This window comes from Macrotis lagotis, chromosome 1 (assembly GCF_037893015.1).
Source record: "Macrotis lagotis isolate mMagLag1 chromosome 1, bilby.v1.9.chrom.fasta, whole genome shotgun sequence".
Classification (NCBI taxonomy): domain Eukaryota; kingdom Metazoa; phylum Chordata; class Mammalia; order Peramelemorphia; family Peramelidae; genus Macrotis; species Macrotis lagotis.
In genome coordinates this window covers 635,633,581-635,651,943 of record NC_133658.1, presented here as the reverse complement: position 1 = coordinate 635,651,943, position 18,363 = coordinate 635,633,581, and positions in this window count along the sequence as shown.

The following is an 18,363-nucleotide window of genomic DNA, read 5'->3' as shown; positions in this document are numbered from 1 at the left end:
TGGCATTGGATAATAAATTTGACTGAATTCAGATGTTATAAGTCAAATAAAAAGAAGATAACATAAAATAGAAAAAAACTTCATTCAAAAGATTATTTTCATCGCATGATAAAAATGTCTTAAGTATTGTCCAGAATAATGATATATTATTTTCTTTTCCTTTCTCTATTGAGACATCAACATTAAAACTTGCTGACTGAATTATGTCTCAGTCTAGTTCTTTACTCTTGGGCCAGAAATGGACCTTTTAATGAGTTGAATTTTCTTTTCCCTTTCCCTGTTTTTGTTTTGTTTTCTTCATACATTCATCTGTAAGGATCTAACTCCTAAACGGAGTTAGAAAGAAACATAAATAGCCATTCTCACTCACTATCTTTAATAGGTTACTTGTTGGGAAAGAAAATCAACAGTGCCTAATAATGCCCTAGTACAGAAGCTGGGCCTATTTATAACGGCTCTTGTGAACAAGAAAAACCTAACTAAGGTCCATAAGCTTTGTTGAAAAAATGTATGTTTGCCATCTCTGCTCATTTCTTTTTTCCTAGACAAGAATATCAATGCCATCAAGTGAGAAAAAAGATCTCTTATTTAAATCTTTTATCTTCCCCAAAATGGAAGTTTATAGTTCTGCACAGAGTAGATATTTAAAATGTGTTGTTAGTCATTTTTTTTAGGGTTTTTGCAAGGCAATGGGGTTAACTGGCTTGCCCAAGGTCACACAGCTAGGTAATTATTAAGTGTCTGAGGCCGGATTTGAACTCAGGTACGCCTGACTCCAGGACCAGTGCTCTATCCACTGCGCCACTTAGCCATACCTTGTTAGTCATCATTGATAGTAATTTGGGGAGTTACTTGAATAGATGTTGATTCATCAAGTTGTCTTTTAAAACCAAGAATAAACTTGCTTTTTCTAAAGGAGAAAGAGGGAATCATAAATAATTGATGAGTAATGAGTAAGCATTTGATAGGTACATTATTGCTTTTTAGGTGGCTTTGAACAAATCACTTTTCCCCCACTCTTCATTTAATAAACATTTTATTAAATGCTCATCTCATTCCAGGTTTCATATTAAAATCTGGGCATTCAAAAATAAAATGAAAAATATCTGACTACAAGGAGCTTGTATTATATTGGGGGAAAAACATGTTTAGGGAAAATAAAATATAAAATATATGAAAAGTATGTGTTCTGGTGGAAGAGCACCAACCCCACAATGATGACTTTCAATAAAAGGCTTGCCCTGGGGCAGCTAGGTGGCATAGTGGGGGCAGCTAGGTGGCATATTGGATAAAGCACTGGCCTTGGAGTCAGGAGTACCTGGGTTCAAATCCGGTCTTAATCATGACCTAGCTGACCTAGCTGTGTGGCCTTGGGCAAGCCACTTAACCCCATTGCCTTGCAAAAACTAAAAAACTAAAAAATAAAAAATAAAAGGCTTTCCCTTAAGCAAGTGTAGGTGTTTTGGGCTTATATGAGAAGCAAGGAGAGAGGGCACTCCATACATCTGGGACAGTCTGTGGAAAGACACAGAAAATGGAGATGGAATGATATTTAAAGGAAACAACAAATGCACTAGTTTGCTCTCTGCCTTCATCATTCCCTCCTGATTTTTCTGACTTCCTTCAAGTCCCAGCTGAAATTTTACCTTCCATAGGAAGTCTTTTCTAGTTACTTTTAATTCTAGTGCCTTCTCTCTGTTGAGATCTTTTTAATTATTCTTTTTGTAGTTTGTTTGGACATACGTGTTTGAATGTCATCTCACCCATTTAATTGTGAGTACCTGAAGGGCAGAAGCTGTCCTAGATTTCTTTTTATCCCTAAACTTGACAATGTCCTGGACACAGAGGGTGATTAATAACCATTGACTATTTGACTGTATAAAGGATAGAGCAATTCATAAAATGCCTGGAAATGTTACCTGAAGCCAAATTGTAATGGTCTTTAAAAGTCAATCAGGAGTCAATAGTTAGTACTGTAGGCAAGAGAGAACCACTGAAACTTCTTGAGCAGAGTAGTGTTATGGAAAATTTAGGGTCTTCCTTTTGGCAGCTGTTTTGAGGGTGGATTAAAGACGGAAGAACCTGGGTTCAGGAGGACCACAGAAGAGGTCGCTGCAATAGTTCATACAGAGGGGACAAGAAACAACTATGTCAAAATTATTGTCAATGTACAATAAATAAAATATGAGGTGTGAGACAGTGAACATAATCCACAGTGATTCTAAGATTATAAATTTGATTGGAAAGAGGAAAATGGAAATTAGGGAGAGATTACAATTGAGCTTTTATATGGTTTAGAAAAATAAACACCATAATTATATCCCAAAAGGGACAATACTCTGTATTGTATGTATGTGTATGTATATATATATATACATATATATATGTATATATATATATATGTATAAAACTGAAGGCTTGTTATTAATAATCTATTGAAGAGATAACAAATTGCTCCTTCAAATATTTTGAAAGGTTAATATATTTAAGTGAAATTACAACAAAATCAAAAAACATTTTTATTGCCTTTCTGTCATCGTTTCATTCCCCATTTCTGCACTTTGTTCAAAGAACGTGATGAATTTAAAATCATTCTTAATCCTTATGAAGTGGTTTAACTTGAATCTCTAATCAACTAGGCTTTCCTCTATTTCTCTAAATGCCAATCTGCTGAAACAATTGCGAAAGGGCACATCCACTCATCCTACTTTTATTAACTGAGTACTGAATCTTTAAAAATAGATCAAGTTGGAATAAATAATGGAGAAGTGATTTGCAGAATATAAACACAGGCAGTCATCATCTCTACAAAGGCAACAAATTATTATGTTCACCCAGAAACATGAGTAATGCTTCCTCTTCTTCATCTTTCTCCAACCAGGTCACAGTAGTATTTGTCAACAACTGTGCACTTCTTTAAGAAGCTAATGTATTAATCCAAGCTACTGTGGTAAAAACTCACTTTTCCACAAAATATACTGTGAAAATTAGAAAAGTCTGGTAGAAATTAGGCATATATCAGCATCTCATAACATATCATACTGACATAAATTCAAAATGACAATATAATTTAGACATAAAAATGATATCATAGTAAATTAGAGGAACATGTAAAAATTACCTGTCTATAAAGAAAAAGTTTTTGATTAAACAAGAGATAGAGAGGATAACAAGAGGTAAAATGTATGATTTTTATGACATGAAATTAAAAAGGTTTTAAACAAAAAACCCAATGCAGACAAAAATTAGAAGAAAAGCAGAACACTGGGGGAATTTTTAACCACTAGTTTCTCTGATAAATATCTCATTCCTCAAGTAAATAGAGAACTAAGTCAAATTTAGGAAAATAAAAAGCATTAAATAACTGATAAATGGTCAAATATATGAACAAGCAGTTTTAGGATGAAATAAAAGCTATTAATAGAGATATAAAATACTCTAAATCATAATAATTAGAAAATATACATTAAAATAATGCTGAGCCACCACTTCAAACCTATCATATTGGATTAACATGATAGAAAAGAAAATGACAAATAATGGAGGAGATCTGATAAAATTATTCATTTTAATTCCTCTTGGTAGAGTTATGAAAGATTGAATCCTTCTAGTGAACAATTTGGAATTATTCCCAAAGGTCTATAAAATTGTACATACTCTTTGACTCAGCAATACTGTAACTTGGTTAATGTGTCAAAGAAGTTAAGCAGGTGGGGAGGAAGTAAAAAGATCCATGTGTACCAAAATATCTATAGCAGCTCTTTAGTGGTGACAAAAAATTTGGAAATTGGATGCCATCATTTGGGAAATTGTTGAAAAATAGTGTTTAAATCATACTATTAAAAATCTTGGAGGACTTGTATGAACTAATACAATGTGAAAGAAACAAAAAAGGAGAATATTGTACACAATACAGAAATATTGCAATGATAATCAACTGTGAAAAAATTTGGATACTCTGATCAGTATAATAGCTGTTTATTTTAATTATGTTCAACTATTATGTTTCCATTTGGATTTTCTTGCCATAGATACTGGCTTGCCATTTCTGTCTCCACATTACTTTACAAATGAGGAAATCAAATCAAATAGAGTTTAATGACTTACCCTTAGTCACACAGCTAAAAAGTATCTGAAGCCAGATTTGATCTCAGGAAGATGAGTTTTCCTGATTTCAGACCTGAAACTCTATCCATGGCAATTCCAAAGGACTATGACAAATATTCACCTCCAGAAAGAGAACTGTTGAATACTGAGTGCCAATTAAAGTATATATATATATATAAACTTTATTTTTCTTGCTTTTTTTTGCAACATGGAAAATGTGGGATTAGTCTTAAATGATCTACTATGCATGAGTATTGCATTGCTTGTCTTTTTATTAGGTGGGTGAGGTGCTGTAGAAAGGAAGAGAATTTGGAATTAAAATAAAAAACAACAAAAAAGAAGATAATGGAATGAAGATAATTTCTGAATTGCTCTCTTTATTATCTAAATGTGTACCTAATTTTAAAAAAATAGACATATTCCTAAAAAAGCTGAAAAGATTTGTTAAAAATGAATCAAATTGGGTCATCTAGGTGGTACAGTGGATAGAGCACTAGCCCTGGAGTCAGGAGGACCTAAGTTCAAATGACCTCAGATGCTTAATAATTGCCTAGTTGTGTGACCTTGGGCAAGTCACTTTACCCCATTGCCCAAAATGAAAATTAAATTTATAAAATGAATCAAATAACAAATTTTTTTGAGAGTTGAAGAAAAATGCAAGTTCTGACATTAACTGTATGACTCTGAGCCAGTCCCTTCATTCTCCTAACCTATGATGCTTTTCTTATATAAGAGGAGTTGTTGTTGTTGCTTGTTTGTCCTTCTTTCTTAAAGAGTATCATGACAACAGGGGAGGTAATTCCATGACATGCCAGTGAATTGGAGTTAACTGAAGGAGCACTGTGCAGTCTTCAGTATAACCTTTTCCTTTAGTCATATAGGTCCAATGACCCAATATGGATCAGGATGACAAGAGATGGCCCTGGATACAGTGGGTCTCCCTCCTGTAGTAGCTATATGGCCACAGTGGGAAACTGTATACCTGGATACAGTGGGTAATACTCTCTAAATTCCAAAGCAGTATAAGGAGTTATTAATAGAAGAAATTATTTAAGAACTCCTCAGATGAAAATGATGAGTCTTTTTGAATTGTCAATCACAATTCTCTAATTTTTCTGCTTGCTTATATTTAGTTTTTTTTAAAATATGGACATATCTGCATTCAGAGGACTTCCTATTTAGAAAAGACCCCTTTCATTTTTACTTCACACATTTTCCTTCATAGAACTATGCTATGAACTTATTGATGCACTACATAATATGCATCATTTTTCTAAAGATATTCTTTAGACTTGTATCCCTAGTATGGTAAGCAAAAATGGTAGTCAGTACAGCTTCACATGGCATAGATCCTTTGTACCCTTAATTCTCCAGGGCCTACCTATGATTGTCTTCTTGTGCATTGGATTGCTGCTAGGAAAAGTCTGAGAAAGCATCTCTAGCCATCTTTAATTCATGTGATTAAAAATTCAAAAGAAGCCCTTGTACCAGCTGTTAAACTATGTTAGTAAGCTGTAATTCAGAGTTCAAATCCCAGCAAATTGAAGGTTAGGCTAACAGGGTCATTCAGTGGAACTGTCTCATATCGTAGCAGCTAGAACAGGAGGTAGACTGTTTTAAACATGCTCATTTGCCAAAGATAAACTAAGGATGAGAAAACTCATTGCACTGGAAACCTTGCCATCTAATTTGATTTTTCCCCCTTTTATTTTCTGCAGCATGGTTTAAAAATGAAAATGGGGAAAGGAAAGAATTCCTGGCAGATGAAACTAACTGGTTTTTGTATAATCTGGGAACAGATAGAAAGAGAATAAAATCGACATGAAGTGCTTGGTTGAGGTTGATCTGGAATCTAAGAAATGTGTTTCTCATCTCAAAGGCTCAATATTTCAATTTTGTACAAGGTGTTTTGGATGGTAGTTTACAGTATCAAGTATCTTACCAAAGGTGAACAGAGATTCAAGATGAAAAGATTTAGATAGCATATGATGGTCATTGCAAATAATTCACTATTTATAAATAGAAGTTGGATTGTACTTCTTTTTTGGTCCCAAAATATAGAACTAAGTGCAATGAAAGAGAGATACATTTCACCTAGACAAGTGGGTCTCTCCTAAAGTGGTATGGGTTGTATCTTAAAGCAATGAGTCTTCCCATCATGAGAAAAAGAAAAGTTGGGATGACAACTTGCTGGGACTGCTGTTTTTAAAGTAGATTCTTATAGAGGGATATGAGTGACTAGATGACCTCTGAGATCCCTTCTAGTTCTGAGACTGAGCCTGATCTACAGTTCGGGAAACTTACCATTCTTTCTTTTTTTAAATGAAGAATACTTTTCAAATCACCTCATAGGGTTAAAGTTGGTTCTACTTACAGGCATAATAGGTCATAGTACATAAAGACATAGAGAGAGGAAAAAAAAGATATTCAGTAGCACAGAAGAGTGCAAATGGTATTAAATTAGCAGAGGCAGTACCCTGTGTGAAGTAAAAATCAAGGATTCTGGTTAATTGAGATACAAATTTTTAGAGACACCCAGAAAGAGTTAATTTTTCAAGAGGTACTTTAAAAATGCAAAAATTATCTGCATAAAACAACAACAACAAAACCCTTAGGATAAGTCATAAAGGAAATCAATGGATTATGTTTATATGGGAAAACAAAACCAAAATGTTTTCATGAGTTTCCCAGACCAAAGTTTTAGATAGACTTTACATAGAGATGACAAACAGTATAGCAAAATATGATGATAAAATAATCTCCAGGATTCTGTTCTGAAGCATTTCTTAAAAATAAAAGTTCTTCATTAATGAGGAAATAAATATTGAGGTGCTCAAGTTAGCATATTTCACATGATATTTAAAATAATTCAAAAAAGGTAGGCAACATGTTTCATGCCAAATTTGTAAAGAGTATCAGAAAAAATTCTAGACCATTTGATGCATTCATTCGTTTGGCATGAGAATGAATAAATGAGCAGTTTTTTGAAATTGAAGAGACTCTACTGAAATAATCATCTACTAAAATAAATAAATCAGTTCAGTGGAAAATGTGATACATTTTGAATAAAAGGACCTGAGTTGAAATCCTGATTTTTTGCCATTTATTATTTTTGTGTTAGGCAAGACATTTAACCTCTATGGGACTCAATTTCTTCATCTGTAAAGGATTAGAGACTTTGAATGTCACTTCCTGTTTTAAACCTATTAACCTCTGAGTTTTTTTATGCTTCCAAGGAACTACTCAAGATGTACCAGATAAGATGAAATAGAAAATGTGACAGAACTCCTCTGATAAGAACATGATTGAGTCAGCAAACATTTATTGAGTATATTTTTTCTACCAAATACTTAATCTACTCTGTTTCTATCTCATCCATATAAAAGAGATAAGATTTATAATTTCAAGAGTAAAAACAAGTCCTTCATGAATGGCATCTATCTGAACCCAGACAAGATATATTGGCAAAGAATGTCAAAGCTGTATTTCTGTAATCATAAATGCTTAGAATGACACCTCAAGGGGCAGCTAGGTGGCAAAGTGGATAGAGCACCAGCCCTGGAGTCAGGAGTACCTGAGTTCAAATCCAGCCTCAGACACTTAATAATTGCCTAGCCTTGGGCAAGCCACTTAACCCCATTTGCCTTGCAAAAATCTAAAAATATATATAGAATGACAACTCAAAACCATCTAATAACTACCAGGAATCCTTTGCAATTTACCATTTCAGGTTATTAAAGGTTAGCAATAACAAATACCTATCAAGACATGATGTGGTTACTTAAAATTGTGTATCAGAAGTTTGCTATCTTTCATGAATTGCCAGTCAATGAATACAAAAGTCAAACAAATACTCCAAATAGGACTTCCAAATATTCTTAAGAACTTAGTCAAAAGAAGTAATCTTGGTAAGTGAAGGCAAAATGGCAGTATACAGGTAGCAATTCAATGGTCCTCTTACAAAATTTTCCTCTAAACAACTTTAAAATAGGTCATCAAATCATTTTTTTGGAGCAGTAAAACCAAAAAAAAAGTTAAAAGAGTCATCCCATAGCAATTTAGGGAATTGGCAGAAAAGTTCTTTGACACTGGGATGTGGGCAGACCCAGATCATTGTAGCAGCAAAACTAATCTCCCTTAGAGATGATGGAGATAGAAACAATAGGAACAGTAACTTTTAGCCCAGAGATGATCTTTGCTGGCACTGAGTACAGCAGGTGCTCATTGGCAATACTGTTAGTCATAAGGAGTCTTTTCACTGTTTTATTAAGGTTTTTAAATATTGCATGGAATCATTAGCCTACATATGCTCATTTCTAATTTTTCAGGATTTATTTTCTTTAGTGAGTTTTTAGGCTTCTTTTTTTTCCATTTGGACAATTCTGTTTATTAAGGGGTTCTTTTCTTCAGTGGAAATTTTGTGCTTCTTTTACCATTGGGACAATTTTATGCATTTTAAGATATTATTATACTTAGCATTTTTGAATTTCTTTTATCAAGCTAATGAATTCTCTTTTCATAACTTTCTTGCATTACACTGATTTATTTTTTCCATTTTCTACCACTCATCTCTTTCTATAACTTTTCTAAGATTTCCTATTGAATTTGAGACAAATTCATTCATACTTTTCTTTGAGGTTTTGCTTATAGCTGTTTTCACATTAATGTCTTCTAAATTTATGTCTTGGTCTTCCTTGACTCTGTGAATTTTGTGGTCGAGTTTTTGTTGTTTTTGTAGATGTTGGTTTTTACTTTTTTGCAAAGATGTCTTGGACTACTAAAATTATAACAAATAAAACAAAAAATAGCCTACAACATATTTAAAGAAATTATGAAGAAAAACTACCTTAATATCTTATATCCAGATGGAAAAATGAAATTGAAAGAATTCAATTATCATCTTTTGAATGAGATTCCAAAATGAAAATTCTCTGGAATATAATAGCAAAATGCTAGTACTTCTAGAATTAAGACAAAATTCTGCAAACAGCAAGAAACTACTTCAGTGCCATGGAGCCAGAGTCAAGATCCTGCAAGATTCATCAGCTTCCATATTAAAGTAGTAGAGGGCTTAGATTACTATATTTAAGAAGGCAAAAGAGCTAGTATTATAACAAAGAACCTGCCCAACAAAAATGAGGAAAATTCCTTGTGGTGAAAATGGATATTTAATGAAATAAAGGACTTTAAATCCTTCTTACGAAAAGACAAGAGCTGAATAAAAAATTTTATATGCGAACACAAGACTCAAGAGAAGAACAAAATTGTATACATCAAAAAGTAATGATAAGAAACTCAATAAAGGTAAACTGTATACATTCCTATATGGGAAAAATGATACTTGTAGCTCCTAAGAACTTTACCATTATTAAAGCAGTTAGAAGGAGTCTAGAGAGAAGTCCTGAGTGTACATAGATTTTGTTGGAATGATCCAAAAAAAAAAATAAGGAATTAGAAAACACTGGGAAAAGGAAGAGATGGAATTTAGAAATTCCTTTCATGTAAAAGAGGCACACAAAGAAGTTTTTATAGTGTAGAAGTGAAAGGGGGAAGAGATGGTAGGCAATGCCTGAACCTCTTTGGAATTTGTTCAGTGAGAGGACACACAGACACACATACACACACAAATACTCACACTGGCCGCCCTCCCACATACACAAACACATTCAATAAAGTATGGAAATCCATCTTAACCAATATGGAAATAGGAGGAAGGGGAAATAGATATGGGAGTTAGATGATATAAGGGAGAGCAGAATAAGGAAGATAGTCACAAACAAAACAGATTTTTAATTAGGGGACAGGGTAAAGAGACAGAAGGATAAAGAAAAGAAAATAGCATGGATTTTTTGGTTGTTTTTATTTTTTAAAGAAAATAAATTTAATTTTAAAAATCAAAAATAAGTATTCTTTGATAAAAACAACTGATTACAGATTTACAGAAAAATATAAAACTAATTATCAAAATGATGAATGTGAATGGAATGAGTTCACCCAGAAGACAGACGTGGATAGTAGAGTGGATTAGAAGCCAGAGCACAACATTAGGTTATTTATAAGAGATACACTTGAACTAGAAACATACCTAGAGATTCAAAATAAGGGACTGATTCAGACAAAGCAAAAGCAAAATTAAACCTAATTGAAAGAGATAACGAGGAATATTATATTGTGTTAAGCAATATTATCCATGTACTGATATTAAAAATTTTACATTGAATTTCTCTGATAAAGGCCTCAATTCACCAATATATCAGAACTAAGTACAATTTATAAAAAATGAAAAAATCTCTAGTTTAAAATGATCAAAATATGAATAGGTATTTTTTAGATAATAAATAAAACATTAATAATCATATAAAACACTCTAAATAACTTTTGATAAGAGAAATGAAAATTAAAGCAAATAAGATACCACTTTACACCTATCAGAAGTGACATGCTGGAGGGTATGAGGAAAAATAGGTTCACAAATGAATTGTGGGTGGAGTTGTGAAAGCTAAATTTAGAGTAATGATTCTGAGATCCTGTAAGATTCTGTGTCCTCAATGAAAACTAATACTCAAAATACTTTATTTATAATATTGAGCATATATATATATATATATATTTCTAAAAATCTTAACAAAAATAGAAATTCTTTGTTTAACTAAAATTTGCCAGAAAACTAAATTCCTATAGTAACTTATTCTGTAGACATTCTATTTATTTCATTTTTATCAAAATAATGAATTTTTCTTGTCAGAGAAAAGAGAAACAATGCTTTTGTTTTTCATGGTGTTTTCCTTTAAAGTCAAGTCTGCAAGCATATCTATAAATATAACATGGGGTGGGGGGTAAAAATAAGTTTTCTGGATGGATATGAATGCTTGGTATATAGACAAAGATCCAGATAATTTATTGATTATTTCTCTTTCGTTTTGTTTTGTTTCACTCTATATTCTAGTATTTTATATCATAGAAATAGTCTGTCTATTTATATCATGAATATGTACCCTGGACCATGACTGACCTGAGTATTATGCAACTGGGATACTCATGGGACATGTCAGAAATAAGAGCATTTTATCTATGCATTTGGGAAGCATTTCTCCCTCACCACATTAAGAGAAATAAAATCGTCTTGGACCTTTTGGGAAAATATCAGAGATAAAATCTATTTTAAAATACACTTGCTGGTATTGTACCATATAATAGACTCAAGAGTTCAGTAACAAAAAATAATCACCTTTACATAGAACTAAAGAATTTGTATTTATCAATTTATGTATTGGCATTTAAATTTATTCCTTGTTACTTAAATAATATTTTGCAAAAGTAACCCCCTTACTTACACATTTGCACATTTTATTATCTTCTTTTTCAGTGAATACCCCAGGATGACTTATTATGTCTAGAGGTACATGCTATACAGCTCAATTATCTGAAGGTTTGACTTCTGGCCATTTCAAACTCTAAAAAGAACTGTTTATAGATTAGCAGAAAATACACAAAAACTCCAAGGAAGCTTATGTAGTAACTTTAAAAAAATTTTATTTGTAAATGGAATTCTCAGTCATTTAGAGCACATTGATTTTAAATGCAATATTATTTGATAACTTAATAATGAAATTAATGAAATTTAATTATCTAATTCATTATTAATTAATAACCTAAATACTCTGCTCTTTTAGGTAGTAGCAGATTAGAAGTTACAAACTAGAATGGAGAGGAGCTCTGAAGTTGAAGAGAAGAGCAGTCTAGCAATAAGGGAAAAGACAAAAAGTGGCTAGTATATTATAGGTAATTGTGTCTACTCTAATAAAATGGGAAAGATCAATGCTGATATAGTCTCATTTAATCAACAAATATATATTTTAATATAAAATTACTTCATTCTATTTCTACTTTAGTCCAAATGTTTGTGACCATGTCACCATAATGAACTTGTCACACTCAGGCCCCCAAAATGCCTTAATCAATTTGGCATGTTAATGAAAAAAAAATGAAGTCAGTGTTTGACTCTTCATAAACAAAATAATTTGGTTAACTGAATTTTTCACTTATATAATAGTTTCATTATTTTAGCATATCACAATAGCCCCTTTCAAGTTTTTGGTAGCATTGCCTAGACATATGTGTGATTATCATGATTTCATAAATATGCATATGAATATATATTTATATATAATCATGCTTATTTAATAAGTGAGTGTATATAAGATATATATATATATATAATGAATAATCATTTTCATAAGAACAAAAACTATTTAATGAGGTACTTGTAATTTGAATACATCTGACTCTTTAAACCCTTTAAAGAACACTGCCCCCAATACTTTGATTATATATGACATTTTGAGAGATAGGGGTAAAAATTTAAAACCAATCATATCACTGTCATCTCATTCTTATCTAAATGAAAAGATGCTTTTGTTTTTACTTTATCTGTGTTTGATATATTTAAACTGCATTTTCTCTTTAAAAATAAATTCTAAGAAAATGTCATTTTATATTTTTCTACAAGTTATACTTTGAATTTCATATTACGTCTTTCTTAGTTGCATTTCCAATTTTTCCTATTGTCTTTTTTTTTTACTGATTTTCCTAGGTTTTCAGGTTATTCACTACAAACCCTTTGGTTTTCTGTTCCTTTCTTATTCTATTAGTGAATGTACTTGGTGTTTTAGAATTATTTCTTTCAACAGTCACTTCTCTAGATTTCCTGTACAGTCATAATTTCTTTGTAATCACTCCTATAGTACAGATTATATACATCAATCTGAGTCAAGGAATGAATCTAAGCCTTGATTCCTTCATCTTTACATATAAAAGTCCAGAAATTTATGGAATGTAGGGTAGTATCATAGGTAAACTTGCAAAACAGTATAAAGATGCCCAATCCTGGATTTAAAGTATAGTTAACTAAATGCAAAACTAAATTCTAATTAGATCAGAAAAGTAGAGATGATTTGTTACAAAATTGAATTTGAGATTATTTATGAGAATAGTTTTAAAATAGCAATGGGGCAGTATACTGCTGAAATAGGTCTTTGAGTAACTATTGTAGCAGAAAGAACAAGAGTCCTCTACTGGATAGCCAAATAAATTTCCTCAAAAAGGGTACATTTCATTACTATTCTTGCCATGTGCTGTTAATAATTACAGAATATCCCAAACTAAGTCAAGAGAGCAAATAAGAATATCATTCAAAATTCTTTAAAATAATAATTCAGACCAATGTCACAGTTCTCAGCATAAAAGCAAAAATGCAGTATGAATGAGGAATACATTTTTGAAATTTTATATAGAATGATCATAATTTTATGTGAATTCATTCAGGAAATATTACATGCTATTTATTTTCTGGGTTTCAAATGCCTAGATTATCCTCAAATGGAAGAAAATATCCTTTATTTTCCAACACCTATCTATTCTTAGTCATTTGTATTTGATGGTATTTCAGTGTGTGCAGAGTCCACCAATAATGCATTAGTGTCCTAGTTTGCCCCTCCAGCATTGATCATTTGCCTTGCTAGTCATATTGACCAATCTGAGAGATAAGAGGTTGTAATTCAAAGCAATAATTTCTCTAAGCCATAACGATTTAAAACAATTTTTGATATGACTATAAGCATCTTTGATTTCTTTGTCTGAGAATTGCCTTTCCATAGCTTTGATAATTTATCAATTAGGGAATAACTTGATGTTTTTTTTATAAATTTGACTTGGTTCTCCATATATTTTAGAAAGGAGTCCTTTGTCAGAAACACTAGTTGTAGAAACTGTTTCCCAACTATTACATTTTAATCTTAGTTACAGTGGTTTTGTTCGTGCAAAAAACTTTTTAATTAATGTAATCAAAATTATCCAGTTTTTTTTTATAATGGTCTCTATCTCTTGTTTGGTTATAAACTGCTCTCCTTTTCTTAGCTCTAACAGATAAATTATCACTTGTTGTCCTAACTGGTTTATAATATTGTCTTTTATGTTTAAATCCTGCACTCATTTTGACTTTATCTTGGCATAGGTTTTACCTACACCAAGGCATAGGTCTATGCTTAGTTTCTCCCAGTTTTCCCCAGCAGTTTGAGTTTATCAAACGGCACATTACTATAGTCATTTATTGTTGTCTCTTTTGCATATATTCTATTCCACTGATGCACCATTTTATTTCTTAGCCAGTGTTAAATTGTTTTGTTGGTTGATGCTTTAAAATATAATTTTAGATTTGGTATGGCTAGGCCATCTTCTTTTACATTTTTTTCATTAATTCCCTTGATATTCTTGGCCTTTTGTCCTCCATATGAATTTGTTTACTATGTTTTTCTAACTCACTCATGTAATTTTTTGAAGTTTGATTGGTATGGCACTAAGTAAGTAATTTAATTTAGACAGAACTGTCATTTTTATTGTATTAGCTCGGCCTACCCATGAGTAATTGACTTTTTGCCTAGTTATTTAGATCTGATTTTATTTAGGTGAAAAGTGTTTTAGAACTTTCATAAAGTTTCTAAGATTGCCTTGGCAGAAAGACTCTGAAGCATTTTATGTTGTCTGAAGTTATTTTAAATGGGATTCCTCTTTCTATCTTTTTCTACTGTATCTTAATAATAAATAGAAATGCTGAGGATTTTTGTGGGTTTATTTTATATCTTGAGATTTTGCTAAAGTTGCTAATTGTTTCCAATAGGTTTTTAGGTGATTTTCTAGGATTCTCTAGGAATATCATCATACCATCTGCAAATAGTGAGAGTTTTGTTTCTTCATTACTTATTCTAATTCCTTCAATTTAATCCATATATATTCTAATGATATATATTTCCATTTGAGGAAGTAATTCATACAGGTAAATAATCTTGGTATTTTCCTTTCAAGGGATTGACATCTTTTAAGAGATCAGATTTAATATTTATTTTTTATTTAATTTAAAATATTTTATTTAAAATGAAGAACCACATATATTAAATATACTGATTATTTTTGATCAAGAATTAGCTGAAAAGCCTGGTGGATCTACAATATAGCATTTCTTGAAAGGTTATATTCATGTTGGACATGACAAAATTGACTTTCAAAATTTATTTTTATTGAAAAGATGCACCCATTCCTAATTGGTATACAGTGTATGTTAGTGTTTTTAGTTACAGGGTAAACAATTTACTTTTGTATCAAGGAAACATCAGTTAAGATTTTATTAGAATTCCAAAAATGCACAATAAACCCAATCCCATGTTTGTTACAATAGCTAAAATAAACTTCCAGGACACACTTTGGTGACTTAGTTAAGCCCTTTTGTTTTATCCCATCAAAATACGTGGTGTAGCAGCTGGACTTTTTTTTCAACACCCATGGTATGTTTACTTCAACAGTGTAACTTTGTCCCGGAGGATCGTGACTGTTGCTAGGGCTTGGACCACACCTTCCAACTCTTACCTAAAGCGGATTGGTTACAGTTTCATAATTCAGCATTTTGCACAAAGTCAACATGGGGACATTGGTAAAAATATTTTCTGTGTTACTACAGGTGTTACATTTTTTGCTCCCCTAGTGACTAGTAATAGTTCTATTGGACTAAAAGAATATATTTAAAAACAATGTACTGGCATTGTTGAGAACATGCATATAAGGCCACTACGGTCTACACGGCAAGGATTGCACAATAACCCATTAAAATAAACATTTGCAACCACAGATAGCTGGACTGAAATCCCTGCTCTGATACAAATAACATCTGGACAACTTTTGTATGCATCTTCCAGCATAAAACACCCTTGAGAAAAAATAGAAGGCAAGCTAAAAGACAAAAGACCACTAAAGATTTTATTATGCTGTGGGTGTGGTGCCATAAATTTGAGGGGATTCAGGAAAGAGTTGCCAAACCTGAATTTAAACAGCATGTTGTTTTTAAAAGTTGTAACATTGGTGATGAACAAGTCAGTTTTCTTACATAATTAATCCAGTGTGAAATAGAGTGACTGGAAGACATCCAGTGGTTTAAAAATAACTCAATCATTTATAAGATTCACAGTGCTATAGGATTTAACATTAAGGAGCAGGAAGTGAAGGCATCTTGGTACTATCCATGTTGTTTTAATTCTGCAAAGCTTTATGAAGTCAACTTAAACAATCTAACTATAAAATGCCCCTCTGCTGTGCCAAAGGAACAGAGATTGCCGTGGATTATAAGTCAAACTGATGAGCAGGATAGGACTTCTTTTACTGACATTTATATATTGTCCACATCTAGGAAAAGACCAAAATGGAAATAAGTTTACACAATGCTAATACCAGCAGAACTGAAATGGGCATGATTTGGGAATGTTGCATTTGAAGGAGGTGGGAGGAGATCTGGGGAAAAAAGAATAGTGAGCACAGTTTATATGATATGCACTATAAGCTATGAATCTTACATGACACTGAATGGACTTTAATTTCTTGTGTAATTCTTTGACATGAAGCAAAATAATTACAAACTAAAGTTAGCAAGTACTATGTTCAATACAAAGATAAAGAAATTAGTCATAAATAAACCTTTTCCACAAAATCCCACAGTTAAGATGGTCTTGCAATTAGAAATGATATATTTGTGTTAGCTACAGCTGGCCACTAAACAAAGAGAATAAAACATTTGCCTCAGTGATACTGAAATTTTTTCAAAATATTTCACAGTTGTCTCATACATTTTCACTGTCTCATTAAAGAAAGCATGTGGGAGTTTTGGAATGATCTAAAAGTGATTCTAGAAGATTTGAGTTCCAGCTTCTTTGTATGAATGGCTAAAGGCTTCCACAAAAAATGTTGACTCAAAAATTGAATTCCCTCCAATTCTTCAAGAAAATGAGGAACTTAGAACAATTTCTTAATTATAATAGATGTCCAAGTCAACTAGGATTCAAGTCTTCTTCTACATCTGCTTAACATGTAGAATTTATTTGGCCTATGTATCTATTTTCTCATTTATAAAGTGAGAAAGTTCAAGTAGATGAGTTTCATGGTTATTTTCACATATAAAATTTTATGAATAAGACTATAAACTACATTTGAAGGATATGAATATGCAGCCTTGTACCACACTTAATATTATATTGTCATTGCTCTGAATTCACATACACACACATACACAGATATATTTTTATGCTACCTATATTTTTAGGGAAAGGGGGGAAGAGATCTCTCAGATCTCTAACATGACACTGAATGGACTTTAATTCCTTGTGTAATTCTTTGACATGAAGTAAAATAATTAAAAACTGAAGTTAGCAAGTACCACATTCAATACAAAGATAAATAAATTAGTCATAAATAAACCTTTTCTACAAAATCCTACAGTTAAGATGGTCTTGCAGTTAGAACACTTATTTGGTCTCTTTTGTGTTAGAGAATGTTTAACATACTTGGAGTTATGTGACATTCCAAGGCTCATGTAACCTATATGTGTACAAAGGTAAATTTGAGCCCTGATCTTTCTGAATCCAAAAATCAACTTTATCCACTACAGTTGCAAGTGTGTGTGTGTTTGTGTGTGTGTGTGTGTGTGTGTGTGTGTGTTACTGTTCCCTCTTAAAATTACTTTCAATAAATTTTGCATGCTGCCAGTGGAAGTTGAGTTTCTTAAAATCTAGGATTATTTTTTTTGTCTTTAATTGGTTGTTAAATGAACAAAAACAAAAATCCTCTCAACAGATCTTCTAACTTTTTGCAATCTTTGCCATATGCTTTATTATCTTTATTTATACAAAGGTTCTCTTTCCCTCATTATTGATCGGAGAAATGCAAATTAAAACAACTATGAGGTATCACTTCCCACCTATCAAATTGGCCAAGATGAGAAAAGAGAAAATGATCAGTGTTGGAGACTTTATGGGAGGACTGGGACACTGATGCATTGCTGGTGGAAATATGGAACTATGCCCAAAGAACAATAAAACTGTTCATAACTTTTGACCCAGAAATTCCAATTCTAGATCTATATTCAGAAGAAATCATAAAAATTAGTAAGTCCTACATGTGCTAAAATATTCATAGCAGCTCTTTTGTAATGATAAAGAATTGGAATTTGAGGGGATGCCCATCAGGGATGGCTAAAGAAGTTATGGTACATGAATACTATGGAATATTATTATTCTATAAGAAACCATAAATGGTCAGACTCTAGTATGGAATAAATTACAGGAACTGATGCTGAGCAAAGGGAGCAGAACCAAGAGAACAATGTACACATTAACAACATTGTGAGAATATTGTACTTGAAGGAAGCAGCTCATCTCAACA